We start from the raw sequence: 20,002 nt of genomic DNA, 5'->3' as shown, positions 1-20,002 counted from the left end.
GCTGGAGGGGACAAGAGCATGTTTGCAAAATATAGATAGAAGAGCATATATGCTGGCGCATTCTCCATGATTGTGTCAGCTTATGTTTTGGTGCACTGCACTTTCCTCCACTAAGTTTTAGCCATTTTTGTTAAGCTCAAGTGTAGTTGCTTCTCGGCCTTTTGGCTGTGATCTTGTATTGTGGTTGAAGGGTCTGCTGGAGGGAGGGATTGCTTTCTTCATTGGCGAAAGACCAAAGATATTCCAGGATGGAAGGCTTGGGAACACTATCCGTTTTTCAATTGTGGAAGAGTTGAAAGACCGGATTGAACTACATTCTATAGTAAAGGATGTCTTTCTATGTATTAATCCTCCCCTTATATGTGTCAGTCTTTCAATAAAGCTTCGGGCTTGTGATTCCCTCACCCTCTTACACTCCACACCCATAGCCTTATTAACTGTTGTATTATTGTACAGTTTAAATGTATAGTGCAGTTCATGATTTATAGTGTAGGCTGGCCTGTGCTGTAGTTCTTGAACTGTACTATACCGTCAGCATTTGTATTGTGTTTTGGCTGTGCCGCAACGCGGTACTTATGTGTGTAATGTTTATGTATGTTTTTTTGCTTCTTTATGTGCATCGGTCCTACAAGTACTGAAAGCTCTTCTCCCATCTCCCTTTTCTGAAAAGCCATTTAATATATGGTTCCCAGATAGGGGACATATCAGATATTGGATTTCAAAAGCATCAAATATCATACCACTTTTATTGCCATCAAAGATAAACATTGATTGTTTTCAGATATTGGCTTGAAAAAGCAGTCTTTATTGACATAAAAAAAAACATACATAAACATTGCACACATAAATACAGTGTTGCAGCACAGCCAAAACACAATACAAATGCTGACGGTATAGTACAGTTCAAGAACTACAGCACAGGCCAGTCTACACTATAAATCATGAACTGCACTATACATTTAAACTATACAATAATACAACAGTTAATAAGGCTATGGGTGTGGAGTGTAAGAGGGTGAGGGATTCACAAAACCGAAGCTTTATTGTAACACAGACACATATAAGGGGAGGGTCAATAAATAGAAAGATATCCTTTACTATAGAATGTAGTCCAATCCGACCTCTGTGCTCTTCCACAACTGAAAAACAGATAGTGTTCCCAAGCCTTCCATCCTGGAATATCTTTGGTCTTTCGCCAATGAAGAAAACAATCCCTCCCTCCAGCAGACCCTTCAACCACGAAACAAGATCACAGCCAAAAGGCCGAGAAGAAACTACACTTGAGCTTAACAAAAATGGCTAAAACTTAGTGGAGGAAAGTGCAGTGCACCAAAACATAAGCTGACACAATCATGGAGAATGCGCCAGCATATATGCTCTTCTGTCTATATTTTCCAAACCTGCTCTTGTCCCCTCCAGTTGCTCCATGTAGATTTAACGTCTGGCAAGGTGCATAACCCACTGACAAGCAGGCACACTCCTGCATGAGTTTTCTCTCTCACTAGCTGGATGATACACAATCATTTGCATGCGCTCCACTTCCGACACACCACCCACCCAACCACCCAGTCACCAGAGCCACCCACAAGCCAACTGGCTCCGTGATTTAATTTGCACAGTGTAGTCATCCAGGCAGCATGTCCTTCTCAATGGAAGGATCTCTGGTTCCATGGAATCTTCCGCATTGGAATGCTGCGGAACAAAAAGGATTTAAATATTCAGCTTGCTAGCATTCAATGTACCTGCGGCTTGGCTCTAGCACATGGGTCTTCATCCTGTGGCCCTCCAGCTGCTGTGAAACTACACATCCCAGCATGCCCTGCCACAGTTTTGCTATTAAGGTATGCTAAAACTGAGGCAGGGCATGCTGGGATGTATAGTTCCACAGCAGTTGGAGGGTCGCTGGTTGAAGACCCATGTTTTAGCATGCCTGTTCTATGATGCATGTTCCATGATGTCACAATCAGCTTGGAATGGGGTGTCTAGCAGGCATTTGCTGACAGCCACTTGAGGGAGACACACATCAGGAGATGCAGCATATCGGAGGTCTTCGATGCCTTTCCAGCAAATGCACACCACCTGCTGCTGGTCTGGACACAAAACAATGCCCACAATCGAAGTCCCAAAATGCCCAACTACAGGATTCATGTAAGTAGTGAATTTAGGAATGAATTTAGAAGTAGGAAATTAAGTTAGTTCACAAGTACATTCAAATTCAGATCTAAAGACTAAACACAAAACACAAAATAAGACTCCACAGAGCAATTATCAGGTGTCTTTATCAATTGTTGCATTTAAAAAATCAAGCAATTAGGGAACACAATGTTGCGACAATGTAACCCTATTTGCAAAATAGTACTAAATAAGTTTGTCGATGTAAGACATTTGCAAAGGCGCAAACAAAACACGCTGGAAAATGCAACTGAATCTGTTTTTGGAGGTTAGAAAAGATGTAGGATCAAGTAGCTCCATGGGTAGGGTGTTTGATTAAAATTCAACAGGTTATAGGTTTGAATCCTGGGTATGATAGTTTGAGGTGTTATTTAATAAAGCATGTTTATATATTAGTCACACATGGCTTACTTGTACAAATGGCATGTCACCAGTTAGTGCTGACTGCTGATATGCCATTTGCACTAAAACAAATGAAAATGGTAAAAGTTATTGTACTTTAAGTAAAAATAAAAGAGCAAAAATATCAATCCCAGTTTTGGATTACTTGAATTAACAAAATAAAAATGCATTTAGCAGAGGATAGTTTCAATCTGCTTACCTCTGGGCTATGGACCCAGCATGCTTCCATTACAGTACTCTGCTGCACATGTAATTGCAAGAGATCCTGAAGCACTCACTCATCATGGGAAAGTACCAATGTGTTTCTTCATTGGTTGATGGAAGAAACATCTTACAAAAACTCTCCAGATTATTGACTATTTAAAGTTTTTCTAGGAAACGTTCTAGATGAATGCTTATTAGCCTTTGTCAGTATGTACTTTTGCAAAGTGTCGCTGTGGCGCAATCAGTTAGTGTGTACGGCTATTAACCAAAAGGTTGGTGGTTCAATCCCACCCAGGGATGTAATTGACCTTGTTATCAGATTTTGGTGATCTTTAAGTAGACAAGTCAAAATTTCAAAAACCCCTGTTATGGTGTAGGGTACCTGGCCTTCTCTGATGTAATCAGAGTTAGATTTTATTCAGTGATTTTATAAAAACAGCTAGGAAGCACAATTTAGCAGTGGTTTGCAGAGAAAAAGAAATATGCTGGCAAAAAAATCCAATTGAGTGATTAAACAGCTCTTCATTTTCTGGCTTTATTTTTATGCTAACAAATTTGTTCTCTGAAAAGTGTCCACAAAGCCAAGTATCTGATTAACATCTTTGTAGGGATGGTTTTTCACCTATTACTAAATTAAACTTGCTTCATTGGAAAGGCAGCAAGATGCATCCTCATTTCAATATCTACTGAAATAATACAGGTTGACACCAGGAAACATTAACGCCACTGCATCCTTGCTGCTTTCTCATGTGGAAGTCTGTTTAATGTGAAAACAAGGTGATATCTAATTAGCACACAGGTAAGGAATTAAGAAAATCTTTATTTAAGGGTGAAGATGTTTCTCACAAAATCGTTGCCCCAATGCATCATTGAAATTCAAGCTGGAAAGATGATTTTAATATATCACTTGTACATTTTGTATTGCTCTTCTGGTGACAATGTAGTTTGTTTTTGTCAATTACCATTTTAATAATAGGGTAAAGAAAATTAAGTGGATTTTTGAAAGAAAACAATACTGTCAATATACTATTAAAACAAATTAAAATGGTAAAAGTTATTGTACTTTAAGTAAAAATAAAAGAGCAAAAATATCAATCCCAGTTTTGGATTACTTTAATTAACAAAAAAAAAATGCATATAGCAGAGGATAGTTTCAATCTGCCTACCTCTGGGTTAAGGGGCCCAGCATGCTTCAATTGCAGTACTCTGCTGCACATGTAAGTGCAAGAGATCCTGAAGCACTCACTCATCATGGGAAAGTACCAATGCGTTTCTTCATTGGTTGATGGAAGAAACATCTTACAAAAACTCTCCAGATTATTGACTTTTTAAAGTTTTCTAGGAAACGTTCTAGATGAATGCTTATTAGCCTTTGTCAGTATGTACTTTTGCAAAGTGTCTCTGTGGTGCAATCGGTTAGTGTGTTTGGTTATTAACCAAAGGGTTGGTGGTTCAATCCCACCCAGGGATGTTATTGACCTTGTCATCAGATTTTGGTGATCTTTAAGTAGACAAGTCAAAATTTCAAACCCCCTCTTATGGTGTAGGGTACCTGGCCTACTCTGATGTAATCAGAGTTAGATTTGATTAAGTGATTTTATCAAAAAACAGCTAGGAAGCACAATTTAGCAGTGGGTTGCAGAGAAAATGAAATATGCTGGCAGAAAAATCCAATTGAGTGATTAAACAGCTCTTCATTTTCTGGCTTTATTTTTATGCTAACTAATTTGTTCTCTGAAAAGTGTCCACAAAGCCAAGTATCGGATTAACATCTTTGTAGGGATGGTTTTTCACCTATTACTAAATTAAACTTGCTTCATTGGAAAGGCAGCAAGATGCATCCTCATTTCAATATCTACTGAAATAATACAGGTTGACACCAGGAAACATTAACGCCACTGCATCCTTGCTGCTTTCTCATGTGGAAGTCTGTTTAATGTGAAAACAAGGTGATATCTAATTAGCACACAGGTAAGGAATTAAGAAAATCTTTATTTAAGGGTAAGATGTTTCTCACAAAATCGTTGCCCCAATGCATCATTGAAATTCAAGCTGGAAAGATGATTTTAATATATCACTTGTACATTTTGTATTGCTCTTCTGGTGACAATGTAGTTTGTTTTTGTCAATTACCATTTTAATAATCGGGTAAAGAAAATTAAGTGGATTTTTGAAAGAAAACAATACTGTCTATATACTATTAAAACAAATTAAAAAGGTAAAAGTTATTGTACTTTAAGTAAAATAAAAAGAGCAAAAATATCAATCCCAGTTTTGGATTACTTTAATTAACAAAAAAAAATGCATATAGCAGAGGATAATTTCAATCTGCCTACCTCTGGGTTATGGACCCAGCATGCTTCCATTACAGTACTCTGCTGCACATGTAAGTGCAAGAGATCCTGAAGCACTCACTCATCATGGGAAAGTACCAATGTGTTTCTTCATTGGTTGATGGAAGAAACATCTTACAAAAACTCTCCAGATTATTGACTATTTAAAGTTTTTCTAGGAAACGTTCTAGATGAATGCTTATTAGCCTTTGTCAGTATGTACTTTTGCAAAGTGTCGCTGTAGCGCAATCAGTTAGTGTGTACGGCTATTAACCAAAAAGTTGGTGGTTCAATCCCACCCAGGGACGTAATTGACCTTGTGATAAGATTTTGGTGATATTTAAGTAGACAAGTCAAAATTTCAAACCCTCTCTTATGGTGTAGGGTACCTGGCCTACTCTGATGTAATCAGAGTTAGATTTGATTAAGTGATTTTATAAAAAAAACAGCTAGGAAGCACAATTTAGCAGTGGGTTGCAGAGAAAAAGAAATATGCTGGCAGAAAAATCCAATTGAGTGATTAAACAGCTCTTCATTTTCTGACTTTATTTTTATGCTAACAAATTTGTTCTCTGAAAAGAGTCCACAAAGCCAAGTATCTGATTAACACCTTTGTAGGGATGGTTTTTCACCTATTACTAAATTAAACATGCTTCATTGGAAAGGCAGCAAGATGCATCCTCATTTCAAGATCTACTGAAATAATACAGGTTGACACCAGGAAACATTAACGCCACTGCATCCTTGCTGCTTTCTCATGTGGAAGTCTGTTTAATGTGAAAACAAGGTGATATCTAATTAGCACACAGGTAAGGAATTAAGAAAATCTTTATTTAAGGGTGAAGAGGTTTCTCACAAAATCGTTGCCCCAATGCATCATTGAAATTCAAGCTGGAAAGATGATTTTAATATATCACTTGTACATTTTGTATTGCTCTTCTGGTGACAATGTAGTTTGTTTTTGTCAATTACCATTTGAATAATAGGGTAAAGAAAATTAAGTGGATTTTTGAAAGAAAACAATACTGTCAATATACTATTAAAACAAATTAAAATAATAAAAGTTATTGTACTTTAAGTAAAAATAAAAGAGCAAAAATATCAATCCCAGTTTTGGATTACTTTAATTAACAAAAAAAAATGCATATAGCAGAGGATAGTTTCAATCTGCCTACCTCTGGGTTATGGGCCCAGCATGCTTCCATTGCAGTACTCTGCTGCACATGTAAGTGCAAGAGATCCTGAAGCACTCATTCATCATGGGAAAGTACCAATGTGTTTCTTCATTGGTTGATGGAAGAAACATCTTACAAAAACTCTCCAGATTATTGACTTTTTAAAGTTTTTCTAGGAAACGTTCTAGATGAATGCTTATTAGCCTTTGTCAGTATATACTTTTGCAATGTGTCTCTGTGGCGCAATCAGTTAGCGTGTTCGGTTATTAACCAAAAGGTTGGTGGTTCAATCCTACCCAGGGACGTAATTTACCTTGTTATCAGATTTTGGTGATCTTTAAGTAGACAAGTCAAAATTTCAAACCCCCTCTTATGGTGTAGGGTACCTGGCCTTCTCTGATGTAATCAGAGTTAGATTTGATTAAGTGATTTTATAAAAGAACAGCTAGGAAGCACAACTTAGCAGTGGGTTGCAGAGAAAAAGAAATACGCTTGCAGAAAAATCCAATTGAGTGATTAAACAGCTCTTCATTTTCTGGCTTTATTTTTATGCTAACAAATTTGTTCTCTGAAAAGTGTCCACAAAGCCAAGTATCTGATTAACACCTTTGTAGGGATGGTTTTTCACCTATTACTAAATTAAACTTGCTTCATTGGAAAGGCAGCAAGTGATGTCATCCAAGCAGTGGGTCAAAGTTGGCTTCAACCCTCGTCTGCTTATGAAAAGAGAAAAGGGATATGCAGGGCATGGCGGCCTTTTGCGACGCTTGGATGACCCCTAGTTCGCATTAAACACCCCCACCCTCCTTCGGTGTGGGGCTCATGTTGGCCATGCCCCAGCCCCTGAAGCATTCAAGCTGATTTCTTGCAGCAGCTGGGTACTGTAACAGCTCCAGAGCTGCTCTGTAAGGCAAGTAAAAGGGTGTGGGCCCTGCAGCACTACCTGTAGTTTGCATTGTGCATTGGAAGGCACAAAGTAAGCAGACGGGAGGAGAAGTCAGGATAGTTCACAAGGTTATAGAAGGGAGGGGCTCAAGAAAAGAGAAGTGGAAACAGACAGCATACTAGGATGGAGAGAGACCTGAGACAAAGAGATCTGAATTATACGAGAGCCGTCCAGGGGAAACACAAATTATGCAGTCAAGTTTCCCACATTTGGGGAAATCGCAAGGGACAGCACTCCCAGAGTGCAATGGGTGAGCCTTGCCCTGGGAGAAGCACCTTCATGATCACAGTATCTCACCTGGCAGGTTAGTAGGAGTTGGGTTAGAGCTGGGGAGGGTCGCTGCTCGGGCACTACCTTTCAAGTGAAGGAGATCCAACTGAGGCAGCACAAGGGAACTCTCAAAAGAAGAACAAGGCTAGAGGAAGATCTGAGACAAAGAAATCTGACTTTTACCAGAGCTGACCAGAGGAAAGCACAAACACAGTCCACCACTACCACAAATAATGCAGTCGAGTTTCCCACATTTGGGGAAATCACAGGGGTCAGCATACCCAGAATGCAATGAATGAACCTCACCCTGGGAGAACAATCTTCATGACAATAGTATCTCCTATGCAAAATAAGTATGATTTGGGATAGGGCTGGGGAGGGCCGCTGCTCAGGCACATCTCTGTCAAGTAAAGGAGATTCAACTGAGGCAGCACAAGGGAACTCTCATCTGGGGACAACAACTGCAGGGAGAACACATATTTTCAGATGAACATGGGGTGGCAGAAGGCTGCCTAATACTGAAGCACCCCCAAACAACAAACCAAATGCAACAACTAGTGCAAGCATTCCTGGGGGATGGCCTGCAGCAGATGGATTTGAATATGGTGATGTCATCCAAGCAGTGGGTCAAAGTTGGCTTCAACCCTCGTCTGCATATGAAAAGAGAAAAGGAGCGTGCAGGGCATGGAGGCCTTTTGTGGTGCTTGGATGACCCCTAGTTCGCATTAAGCACCCCCACCCTCCTTCGGTGTGGGGCTCATGTTGGCCATTCCCCAGCCCCTGAAGCATTCAAGCTGATTTCTTGCTGCAGCTGGGCACTGTAACAGCTCCAGAGCTGCTCTGTAAAGCAAGTAAAAGGGTGTGGGCCCTGCAGCACTACCCGTAGTTTGCATTGTGCATTGGGAGGCACAAAGTAAGCAGACGGGAGGAGAAGTCAGGATAGTGCACAAGGGTATAGAAGGGAGGGGCTCAAGAAAAAAGAAGTGGAACCAGACAGCAAACTAGGCTGGAGAGAGACCTGAGACAAAGAGATCTGAATTACATGAGAGCCGACCAGGGAAAACTCAAATTATGCAGTCAAGTTTCCCACATTTGGGGAAATCGCAGGGGCAGCACACCCAGAGTGCAATGGGTGAGCCTTGCCCTGGGAGAAGCAACTTCATGATCATAGTATCTCACCTGGCAGGTAAGTAGGAGTTGGGCTAGAGCTGGGGAGGGTCGCTGCTCGGGCACCCCCCTGTCAAGTGAAGGAGATCCAACTGAGGCAGCACAAGGGAACTCTCGAAAGAAGAACAAGGCTAGAGGAAGATCTGAGACAAAGAAATCTGACTTTTACCAGAGCTGACCAGAGGAAAGCACAAACACAGTCCCCCACTACCACAAATAATGCAGTCGAGTTTCCCACATTTGGGGAAATCACAGGGGTCAGCATACCCAGAATGCAATGAATGAACCTAACCCTGGGAGAACAATCTTCATGACCATGGTATCTCCTATGCAAAATAAGTATGATTTGGGATAGGGCTGGGGAGGGCCGTTGCTCAGGCACATCTCTGTCAAGTAAGTTGCATTTGATTTGTTGTTTGGGGGTGCTTCAGTATTAGGCAGCCTTCTGCCCTACCATGTTCATCTGAAAATATGTGTTCTCCCTGCAGTTGTTGTCCCCAGATGAGAGTTCCCTTGTGCTGCCTCAGTTGAATCTCCTTTTGGAGAAGACCTCAATAAGATTGTAGCTGATCTGGCTACTGCTAAAACAGCTTGCCTACCTAGTATGACTCCTACCACGCAGAAGGCTAAAAGTACTTTTCTTGGCCCTTTCATCCTCCAGGTAAAGCGTACCCAAGGTCAGGCATACCCAAAGCAAGCTCATGTTTCCAGACCTGCCAAGCCCAGACTGAAGCAATCCTGGGCTGCCCATCAGCCTGCTTCCAAAACGGACAAGCCTGCCGCATGACGGTGCAGGCCTCCCTCTGGGGGATCCCAGGGTGGGGGGCCCGACTTCTAGGTTTGGCAAAGAAAGGTATAATTCTAAGCTAGAGAATTCTGTTTGGAGCTCACCTTGTACTTTGTGAAGAAATAATCAGCATTGTGGCTGAGCAGATACATGTAGTGTGTGGCTGCAAACTGCATGGATCTGCTGCGTTGTAATGCTGATTCTTTTTTTTTGCAAAGTACCAATAGCTTCATATAATGTTCACAATTTTTATGCAGGATCAAATAGCTCAATAGGTAGGGTGTTTGATTAGAATTCAACAGGTTATAGGTTTGAATCCTGGGTATGGTAGTTTGAGATGTGTTATTTAATAAAGTATGTTGTTCTGACTGCCGGCATCCTATCACCTGGGATATCATACTAAATAAATGGAGTTGATCAAATTTTTTTTTTTTTTTTTAACTAGGGACAATTTCCAGATAATTCTCTTTATAACTGAGATTGCCCCCTGGAACTTCACATCAGTTGACAACTATGCATGAGTGGGCAGTGCTTGCCCTGGATCTGTCCACCCATTTATGTGCCGCCATAAAATAAAGCATGACTAACAGTTATCCTGGGCGTACACTACACAATTATCTGTCAGGCTATCTATCCAGTCTGGATGGATGGAATGAAAATCTGGTAATGTATAGGAGCAAATGTCAATTAACCATTTGCTCCCAAACACTAGAAAAGTGGTCAAAAATGGTCATTACACAAATTGGTTAAACCCAAAATTTAACCAATTTGTTTAGGGGACCATTTTTGTCCATTTTTTAGTGTTTGAGAGTAAATCGTTGATGGTCATTTGCTCACATAGATAACCGGATTTCTATTCCAACCAGCCAGTGTTGGAGAGATGGTCTGCCAGATTACATAATGCATACCAGAGCCATAACTAGACTTTTTGGTGCCCTGTGACAGAGAATTATATGCCCTCCCCCCCATTTTTGCAATATGGACAAAAGGCGCATGCCTTGTGGGGAAGGGGCATAACAAGATTGGTCTCAGAGAAAGCACATGAGATATGAAGATATATCTAGTATACTTGACACTCAATGGTTTGTGGTATTGCAGGGGTGCCCTCCTTAAATGCATATACAGTCACACATGGCATGTTTGTGTAAATGGCATATCAGCAGTCAGCACTAACTGGTGACATGCCATTTGTACAAGTAAGCCATGTGTGACTAATATATAAACATACTTTATTAAATAACACCTCAAACTATCATACCCAGGATTCAAACCTATAACCTGTTAAATTCTAATCAAACACCCTACCCATTGAGCTACTTGATCCTGCATCTATTCTAACCTCCAATAACAGATTCAGTTGCATTTTCCAGCGTGTTTTGTTTGCGCCTTTGCAAATGTCTTACATCGACAAACTTATTTAGTACTATTTTGCAAATAGGGTTACATTGTCGCAACATTGTGTTCCCTAATTGCTTGATTTTTTAAATGCAAAAATTGATAAAGACACCTGATAATTGCTCTGTGGAGTCTTCTTTTGTGTCTACTTCTTATCTACATTTAATTCCCTACCTATAATCAAGGCATTTTTAAATGCTGGGTGCTGCCAGGACGTGAGGCCTACCTAGTCTTTAGATCTGAATTTGAATGTACTTGTGAACTAACTTAATTTCCTACTTCTAAATTCATTCCTAAATTCACTACTTACATTAATCCTGTAGTTGGGCATTTTGAGCCTTCAATTGTGGGCATTGTTTTGTGTCCAGACCAGCAGCTGGTGGTGTGCATTTGCTGGAAAGGCATCGAAGACCTCCGATATGCTGCATCTCCTGATGTGTGTCTGCCTCAAGTGGCTGTCAGCATATGCATGCTAGACACCCCATTCCAAGCTGATTGTGACATCACGGAACATGCATCATAGAACAGGCATGCTAGAACATGGGTCTTCAACCTGCGACCCTCCAGCTGCTGTGGAACTACATATCCCAGCATGCCCTGCCTCAGTTTTAGCATACCTTAATAGCAAAACTGTGGCAGGGCATGCTGGGATGTGTAGTTTCACAGCAGCTGGAGGGCCACAGGATGAAGACCCATGTGCTAGAACCAAACCGCAGGTACATTGAATGCTAGCAAGCTGAATGTTTAAATCCTTTTTGTTCCGCAGCATTCCAATGCGGAAGATTCCATGGAACCAGAGATTATTCCATTGAGAAGGACATGCTGCCTGGATGACTGCACTGTGCAAATTAAATCACGGAGCCAGTTGGCTTGTGGGTGGCTCTGGTGACTGGGTGGTTGGGTGGGCGGTGTGTCGGAGGTGGAGCACATGCAAATGAATGTGTATCATCCAGCTAGTGAGAGAGAAAACTCATGCAGGAGTGTGCCTGCTTGTCAGTGAGTTATGCACCTTGCCAGACGTCAAATCTACATGGAGCAACTGGAGGGGACAAGAGCAGGTTTGGAAAATATAGACAGAAGAGCATATATGCTGGCGCATTCTCCATGATTGTGTCAGCTTATGTTTTGTTGCACTGCACTTTCCTCCACTAAGTTTTAGCCATTTTGTTTAAACGCAAGTGTAGTTGCTTCTCGCTCTTTTGGCTGTGATATTGTATTGTGGTTGAAGAGTCTGCTGGAGGGATTGTTTTCTTCATTGGCGAGAGACTGAAGATATTCCAGGATGGAAGGCTTGGGAACACTATCCGTTTTTCAGTTGTGGAAGAGTTGAAAGACCGGATTGGACTACATTCTATAGTAAAGGGTATCTTTGTATTTATTAATCCTCCCTTTATATGTGTCTGTCTTTCAATAAAGCTTTGGGCTTGTGATTCCGTCACCCTCTTACACTCCACACCCATAGCCTTATTAACTATTGTATTGTTTAAATGTATAGTGCAGTTCATGATTTATAGTGTAGGCTGACCTGTACTGTAGTTCTTGAACTGTACTATACCGACAGCATTTGTATTGTGATTTGGCTGTGCTGCAACACAGTACTTATGTGTGTAATGTTTATATATGTTTTTTTGCTTCTTTATGTCAATAAAGACTGCTTTTTCAATCCAATATCTGAAAACAATCAATGTTTATCTTTGATGGCAATAGAAGTGGTATGATATTTGCTGCTTTTGAAAGGCAATATCTGATATGTCCCCTATCTGGGAACCATATATTAAATGGCTTTTCAGAAAAGGGAGATGGGAGAAGAGCTTTCAGTACTTGTAGGACCGATGCACATTTCCTATTCTAGCCTCCAAAAACAGATTCAGTTGCATTTTCCAGCGTGTTTTGGATGCGCCTTTGCAAATGTCTTACATCGACAAACTTATTTAGTACTATTTTGCAAATAGGGTTACATTGTTGCAACATTGTGTTCCCTAATTGCTTGATTTTTTAAATGCAACAATTGATAAAAACACCTGATAACTGCTCTGCGGAGTCTTATTTTGTGTCTACTTCTTATCTACATTTAATTCCGTACCTCTAATCAAGGCATTTTTAAATGCTGGCGGCTGCCAGGACGTGAGGCCTACCTAGACTTTAGATCTGAATTTGAATGTACTTGTGAACTAACTTAATTTCCTACTTCTAAATTCATTCCTAAATTCACTACTTACATGAATCCTGTAGTTGGGCATTTTGGGACTTCGATTGTGGGCATTGTTTTGTGTCCAGACCAGCAGCAGGTGGTGTGCATTTGCTGGAAAGGCATCGAAGACCTCCGATATGCTGCATCTCCTGATGTGTGTCTCCCTCAAGTGGCTGTCAGCAAATGCCAGCTAGACACCCCATTCCAAGCTGATTGTGACATCACGGAACATGCATCATAGAACAGGCATGCTAAAACATGGGTCTTCAACCTGCGACCCTCCAGCTGCTGTAGAATTACACATCCCAGCATGCCCTGCCTCAGTTTTAGCATACCTTATAGCAAAACTGTGGCAGGGCGTGCTGGGATGTGTAGTTTCACAGCAGCTGGAGGGCCACAGGATGAAGACCCATGTGCTAGAGCCAAGCCGCAGGTACATTGAATGCTAGCAAGCTGAATATTTAAATCCTTTTTGTTCCGCAGCATTCCAATGCGGAAGATTCCATGGAACCAGAGATCCTTCCATTGAGAAGGACATGCTGCCTGGATGACTACACTGTGCAAATTAAATCACGGAGCCAGTTGGTTTGTGGGTGGCTCTGGTGACTGGGTGGTTGGGTGGGTGGTGTGTCGGAGGTGGAGCACATGCAAATGATTGTGTATCATCCAGCTAGTGAGAGTGAAAACTCATGCAGGAGTGTGCCTGCTTGTCAGTGGGTTATGCACCTTGCCAGACGTTAAATCTACATAGAGCAGCTGGAGGGGACAAGAGCATGTTTGCAAAATATAGATAGAAGAGCATATATGCTGGCGCATTCTCCATGATTGTGTCAGCTTATGTTTTGGTGCACTGCACTTTCCTCCACTAAGTTTTAGCCATTTTTGTTAAGCTCAAGTGTAGTTGCTTCTCGGCCTTTTGGCTGTGATCTTGTATTGTGGTTGAAGGGTCTGCTGGAGGGAGGGATTGCTTTCTTCATTGGCGAAAGACCAAAGATATTCCAGGATGGAAGGCTTGGGAACACTATCCGTTTTTCAATTGTGGAAGAGTTGAAAGACCGGATTGGACTACATTCTATAGTAAAGGATGTCTTTCTATTTATTAATCCTCCCTTTATATGTGTCAGTCTTTCAATAAAGCTTCGGGCTTGTGATTCCCTCACCCTCTTACACTCCACACCCATAGCCTTATTAACTGTTGTATTATTGTACAGTTTAAATGTATAGTGCAGTTCATGATTTATAGTGTAGGCTGGCCTGTGCTGTAGTTCTTGAACTGTACTATACCATCAGCATTTCTATTGTGTTTTGGCTGTGCCGCAACGCGGTACTTATGTGTGTAATGTTTATGTATGTTTTTTTGCTTCTTTATGTGCATCGGTCCTACAAGTACTGAAAGCTCTTCTCCCATCTCCCTTTTCTGAAAAGCCATTTAATATATGGTTCCCAGATAGGGGACATATCAGATATTGGATTTCAAAAGCATCAAATATCATACCACTTTTATTGCCATCAAAGATAAACATTGATTGTTTTCAGATATTGGCTTGAAAAAGCAGTCTTTATTGACATAAAAAAAAACATACATAAACATTGCACACATAAATACAGTGTTGCAGCACAGCCAAAACACAATACAAATGCTGACGGTATAGTACAGTTCAAGAACTACAGCACAGGCCAGTCTACACTATAAATCATGAACTGCACTATACATTTAAACTATACAATAATACAACAGTTAATAAGGCTATGGGTGTGGAGTGTAAGAGGGTGAGGGATTCACAAAACCGAAGCTTTATTGTAACACAGACACATATAAGGGGAGGGTCAATAAATAGAAAGATATCCTTTACTATAGAATGTAGTCCAATCCGACCTCTGTGCTCTTCCACAACTGAAAAACAGATAGTGTTCCCAAGCCTTCCATCCTGGAATATCTTTGGTTTTTCGCCAATGAAGAAAACAATCCCTCCCTCCAGCAGACCCTTCAACCACGATACAAGATCACAGCCAAAAGGCCGAGAAGCAACTACACTTGAGCTTAACAAAAATGGCTAAAACTTAGTGGAGGAAAGTGCAGTGCACCAAAACATAAGCTGACACAATCATGGAGAATGCGCCAGCATATATGCTCTTCTATCTATATTTTGCAAACCTGCTCTTGTCCCCTCCAGCTGCTCTATGTAGATTTAACGTCTGGCAAGGTGCATAACCCACTGACAAGCAGGCACACTCCTGCATGAGTTTTCTCTCTCACTAGCTGGATGATACACAATCATTTGCATGCGCTCCACTTCCGACACACCACCCACCCAACCACCCAGTCACCAGAGCCACCCACAAGCCAACTGGCTCCGTGATTTAATTTGCACAGTGTAGTCATCCAGGCAGCATGTCCTTCTCAATGGAAGGATCTCTGGTTCCATGGAATCTTCCGCATTGGAATGCTGCGGAACAAAAAGGATTTAAATATTCAGCTTGCTAGCATTCAATGTACCTGCGGCTTGGCTCTAGCACATGGGTCTTCATCCTGTGGCCCTCCAGCTGCTGTGAAACTACACATCCCAGCATGCCCTGCCACAGTTTTGCTATTAAGGTATGCTAAAACTGAGGCAGGGCATGCTGGGATGTGTAGTTCCACAGCAGCTGGAGGGTCGCAGGTTGAAGACCCATGTTTTAGCATGCCTGTTCTATGATGCATGTTCCATGATGTCACAATCAGCTTGGAATGGGGTGTCTAGCAGGCATTTGCTGACAGCCACTTGAGGGAGACACACATCAGGAGATGCAGCATATCGGAGGTCTTCGATGCCTTTCCAGCAAATGCACACCACCTGCTGCTGGTCTGGACACAAAACAATGCCCACAATCGAAGTCCCAAAATGCCCAACTACAGGATTCATGTAAGTAGTGAATTTAGGAATGAATTTAGAAGTAGGAAATTAAGTTAGTTCACAAGTACATTCAAATTCAGATCTAAAGACTAAACACAAAACACAAAATAAGACTCCACAGAGCAATTATCAGGTGTCTTTATCAATTGTTGCATTTAAAAAATCAAGCAATTAGGGAACACAATGTTGCGACAATGTAACCCTATTTGCAAAATAGTACTAAATAAGTTTGTCGATGTAAGACATTTGCAAAGGCGCAAACAAAACACGCTGGAAAATGCAACTGAATCTGTTTTTGGAGGTTAGAAAAGATGCAGGATCAAGTAGCTCCATGGGTAGGGTGTTTGATTAGAATTCAACAGGTTATAGGTTTGAATCCTGGGTATGATAGTTTGAGATGTTATTTAATAAAGCATGTTTATATATTAGTCACACATTGCTTACTTGTACAAATGGCATGTCACCAGTTAGTGCTGACTGCTGATATGCCATTTGCACTAAAACAAATTAAAATGGTAAAAGTTATTGTACTTTAAGTAAAAATAAAAGCTAAAATATCAATCCCAGTTTTGGATTACTTTAATGAACAAAAAAAAAATGCATATAGCAAAGGATAGTTTCAATCTGCCTACCTCTGGGTTATGGACCCAGCATGCTTCCATTACAGTACTCTGCTGCACATGTAAGTGCAAGAGATCCTGAAGCACTCACTCATCATGGGAAAGTACCAATGTGTTTCTTCATTGGTTGATGGAAGAAACATCTTACAAAAACTCTCCACATTATTGACTTTTTAAAATGTTTCTAGGAATCGTTCTAGATGAATGCTTATTAGCCTTTGTCAGTATGGACTTTTACAAAGTGTTGCTATGGCGCAATCAGTTACTGTGTAAGGCTATTAACCAAAAGGTTGGTGGTTCAATCCCACCCAGGGACGTAATTGACCTTGTTATCAGATTTTGGTGATCTTTATGTAGACAAGTCAAAATTTCAAACCCCCTCTTATGGTGTAGGGTACCTGGCCTTCTCTGATGTAATCAGAGTTAGATTTGATTCAGTGATTTTATAAAAACAGCTAGGAAGCACAATTTAGCAGTGGGTTGCAGAGAAAAAGAAATATGCTGGCAAAAAAATCCAATTGAGTGATTAAACAGCTCTTCATTTTCTGGCTTTATTTTTATGCTAACAAATTTGTTCTCTGAAAAGTGTCCACAAAGCCAAGTTTCTGATTAACACCTTTGTAGGGATGGTTTTTAACCTATTACTAAATTAAACTTGCTTCATTGGAAAGGCAGCAAGATGCATCCTCATTTCAATATCTACTGAAATAATACAGGTTGACACCAGGAAACATTAACGCCACTGCATCCTTTGTGCTTTCTCATGTGGAAGTCTGTTTAATGTGAAAACAAGGTGATATCTAATTAGCACACAGGTAAGGAATTAAGAAAATCTTTATTTAAGGGTGAAGATGTTTCTCACAAAATCGTTGCCCCAATGCATCATTGAAATTCAAGCTGGAAAGATGATTTTAATATATCACTTGTACATTTTGTATTGCTCTTCTGGTGACAATGTAGTTTGTTTTTGTCAATTACCATTTTAATAATCGGGTAAAGAAAATTAAGTGGATTTTTGAAAGAAAACAATACTGTCAATATACTATTAAAACAAATGAAAATGGTAAAAGTTATTGTACTTTAAGTAAAAATAAAAGAGCAAAAATATCAATCCCAGTTTTGGATTACTTTAATTAACAAAAAAAAAACGCATATAGCAGAGGATAGTTTCAATCTGCCTACCTCTGTGCTATGGACCCAGCATGCTTCCATTACAGTACTCTGCTGCACATGTAACTGCAAGAGATCCTGAAGCACTCACTCATCATGGGAAAGTACCAATGTGTTTCTTCATTGGTTGATGGAAGAAACATCTTACAAAAACTCTCCAGATTATTGACTATTTAAAGTTTTTCAAGGAAACGTTCTAGATGAATGCTTATTAGCCTTTGTCAGTATATACTTTTGCAAAGTGTCGCTGTGGCGCAATCAGTTAGTGTGTACGGCTATTAACCAAAAGGTTGGTGGTTCAATCCCACCCAGGGATGTAATTGACCTTGTTATCAGATTTTAGTGATCTTTAAGTAGACAAGTCAAAATTTCAAAAACCCCTGTTATGGTGTAGGGTACCTGGCCTTCTCTGATGTAATCAGAGTTAGATTTGATTCAGTGATTTTATAAAAACAGCTAGGAAGCACAATTTAGCAGTGGTTTGCAGAGAAAAAGAAATATGCTGGCAAAAAAATCCAATTGAGTGATTAAACAGCTCTTCATTTTCTGGCTTTATTTTTATGCTAACAAATTTGTTCTCTGAAAAGTGTCCACAAAGCCAAGTATCTGATTAACATCTTTGTAGGGATGGTTTTTCACCTATTACTAAATTAAACTTGCTTCATTGGAAAGGCAGCAAGATGCATCCTCATTTCAATATCTCCTGAAATAATACAGGTTGACACCAGGAAACATTAACGCCACTGCATCCTTGCTGCTTTCTCATGTGGAAGTCTGTTTAATGTGAAAACAAGGTGATATCTAATTAGCACACAGGTAAGGAATTAAGAAAATCTTTATTTAAGGGTGAAGATGTTTCTCACAAAATCGTTGCCCCAATGCATCATTGAAATTCAAGCTGGAAAGATGATTTTAATATATCACTTGTACATTTTGTATTGCTCTTCTGGTGACAATGTAGTTTGTTTTTGTCAATTACCATTTTAATAATAGGGTAAAGAAAATTAAGTGGATTTTTGAAAGAAAACAATACTGTCAATATACTATTAAAACAAATTAAAATGGTAAAAGTTATTGTACTTTAAGTAAAAATAAAAGAGCAAAAATATCAATCCCAGTTTTGGATTACTTTAATTAACAAAAAAAAATGCATATAGCAGAGGATAGTTTCAATCTGCCTACCTCTGGGTTAAGGGGCCCAGCATGCTTCCATTGCAGTACTCTGCTGCACATGTAAGTGCAAGAGATCCTGAAGCACTCACTCATCATGGGAAAGTACCAATGCGTTTCTTCATTGGTTGATGGAAGAAACATCTTACAAAAACTCTCCAGATTATTGACTTTTTAAAGTTTTCTAGGAAACGTTCTAGATGAATGCTTATTAGCCTTTGTCAGTATGTACTTTTGCAAAGGGTCTCGGTGGTGCAATCGGTTAGTGTGTTTGGTTATTAACCAAAGGGTTGGTGGTTCAATCCCACCCAGGGATGTTATTGACCATGTCATCAGATTTTGGTGATCTTTAAGTAGACAAGTCAAAATTTCAAACCCCCTCTTATGGTGTAGGGTACCTGGCCTACTCTGATGTAATCAGAGTTAGATTTGATTAAGTGATTTTATAAAAGAACAGCTAGGAAGCACAACTTAGCAGTGGGTTGCAGAGAAAAAGAAATACGCTTGCAGAAAAATCCAATTGAGTGATTAAACAGCTCTTCATTTTCTGGCTTTATTTTTATGCTAACTAATTTGTTCTCTGAAAAGTGTCCACAAAGCCAAGTATCTGATTAACACCTTTGTAGGGATGGTTTTTCACCTATTACTAAATTAAACTTGCTTCATTGGAAAGGCAGCAAGTGATGTCATCCAAGCAGTGGGTCAAAGTTGGCTTCAACCCTCGTCTGCTTATGAAAAGAGAAAAGGGATATGCAGGGCATGGCAGCCTTTTGCGACGCTTGGATGACCCCTAGTTCGCATTAAACACCCCCACCCTCCTTCGGTGTGGGGCTCATGTTGGCCATGCCCCAGCCCCTGAAGCATTCAAGCTGATTTCTTGCAGCAGCTGGGTACTGTAACAGCTCCAGAGCTGCTCTGTAAGGCAAGTAAAAGGGTGTGGGCCCTGCAGCACTACCTGTAGTTTGCATTGTGCATTGGAAGGCACAAAGTAAGCAGACGGGAGGAGAAGTCAGGATAGTGCACAAGGTTATAGAAGGGAGGGGCTCAAGAAAAGAGAAGTGGAAACAGACAGCATACTAGGCTGGAGAGAGACCTGAGACAAAGAG

At 40.4% G+C, this 20,002-nt stretch overlaps 4 non-coding genes across 4 annotated transcripts; all 4 read right to left on the bottom strand.

Annotated features, from left to right (window-relative positions):
- Positions 1–7,380: 7,380 nt before the first annotated feature.
- Positions 7,381–7,544, bottom strand: LOC135000036 (U1 spliceosomal RNA). The gene has a single exon (XR_010202075.1). It is a non-coding gene; the product is annotated as a U1 spliceosomal RNA (small nuclear RNA).
- Positions 7,545–7,695: 151 nt separating this feature from the next.
- On the bottom strand, positions 7,696–7,859 carry LOC134999729 (U1 spliceosomal RNA). Its single transcript, XR_010201804.1, has one exon. It is a non-coding gene; the product is annotated as a U1 spliceosomal RNA (small nuclear RNA).
- Positions 7,860–8,533: 674 nt separating this feature from the next.
- On the bottom strand, positions 8,534–8,696 carry LOC135000083 (U1 spliceosomal RNA). The gene has a single exon (XR_010202119.1). It is a non-coding gene; the product is annotated as a U1 spliceosomal RNA (small nuclear RNA).
- A 152-nt stretch (positions 8,697–8,848) lies between these two features.
- On the bottom strand, positions 8,849–9,012 carry LOC134999648 (U1 spliceosomal RNA). Its single transcript, XR_010201727.1, has one exon. It is a non-coding gene; the product is annotated as a U1 spliceosomal RNA (small nuclear RNA).
- Positions 9,013–20,002: the final 10,990 nt, after the last annotated feature.

This window comes from Pseudophryne corroboree, unplaced genomic scaffold, assembly GCF_028390025.1.
Source record: "Pseudophryne corroboree isolate aPseCor3 unplaced genomic scaffold, aPseCor3.hap2 scaffold_150, whole genome shotgun sequence".
Classification (NCBI taxonomy): Eukaryota; Metazoa; Chordata; class Amphibia; order Anura; family Myobatrachidae; genus Pseudophryne; species Pseudophryne corroboree.
Note: the sequence above shows the minus strand (reverse complement) of the source record. Positions and strands in the feature narration are given on the sequence as shown.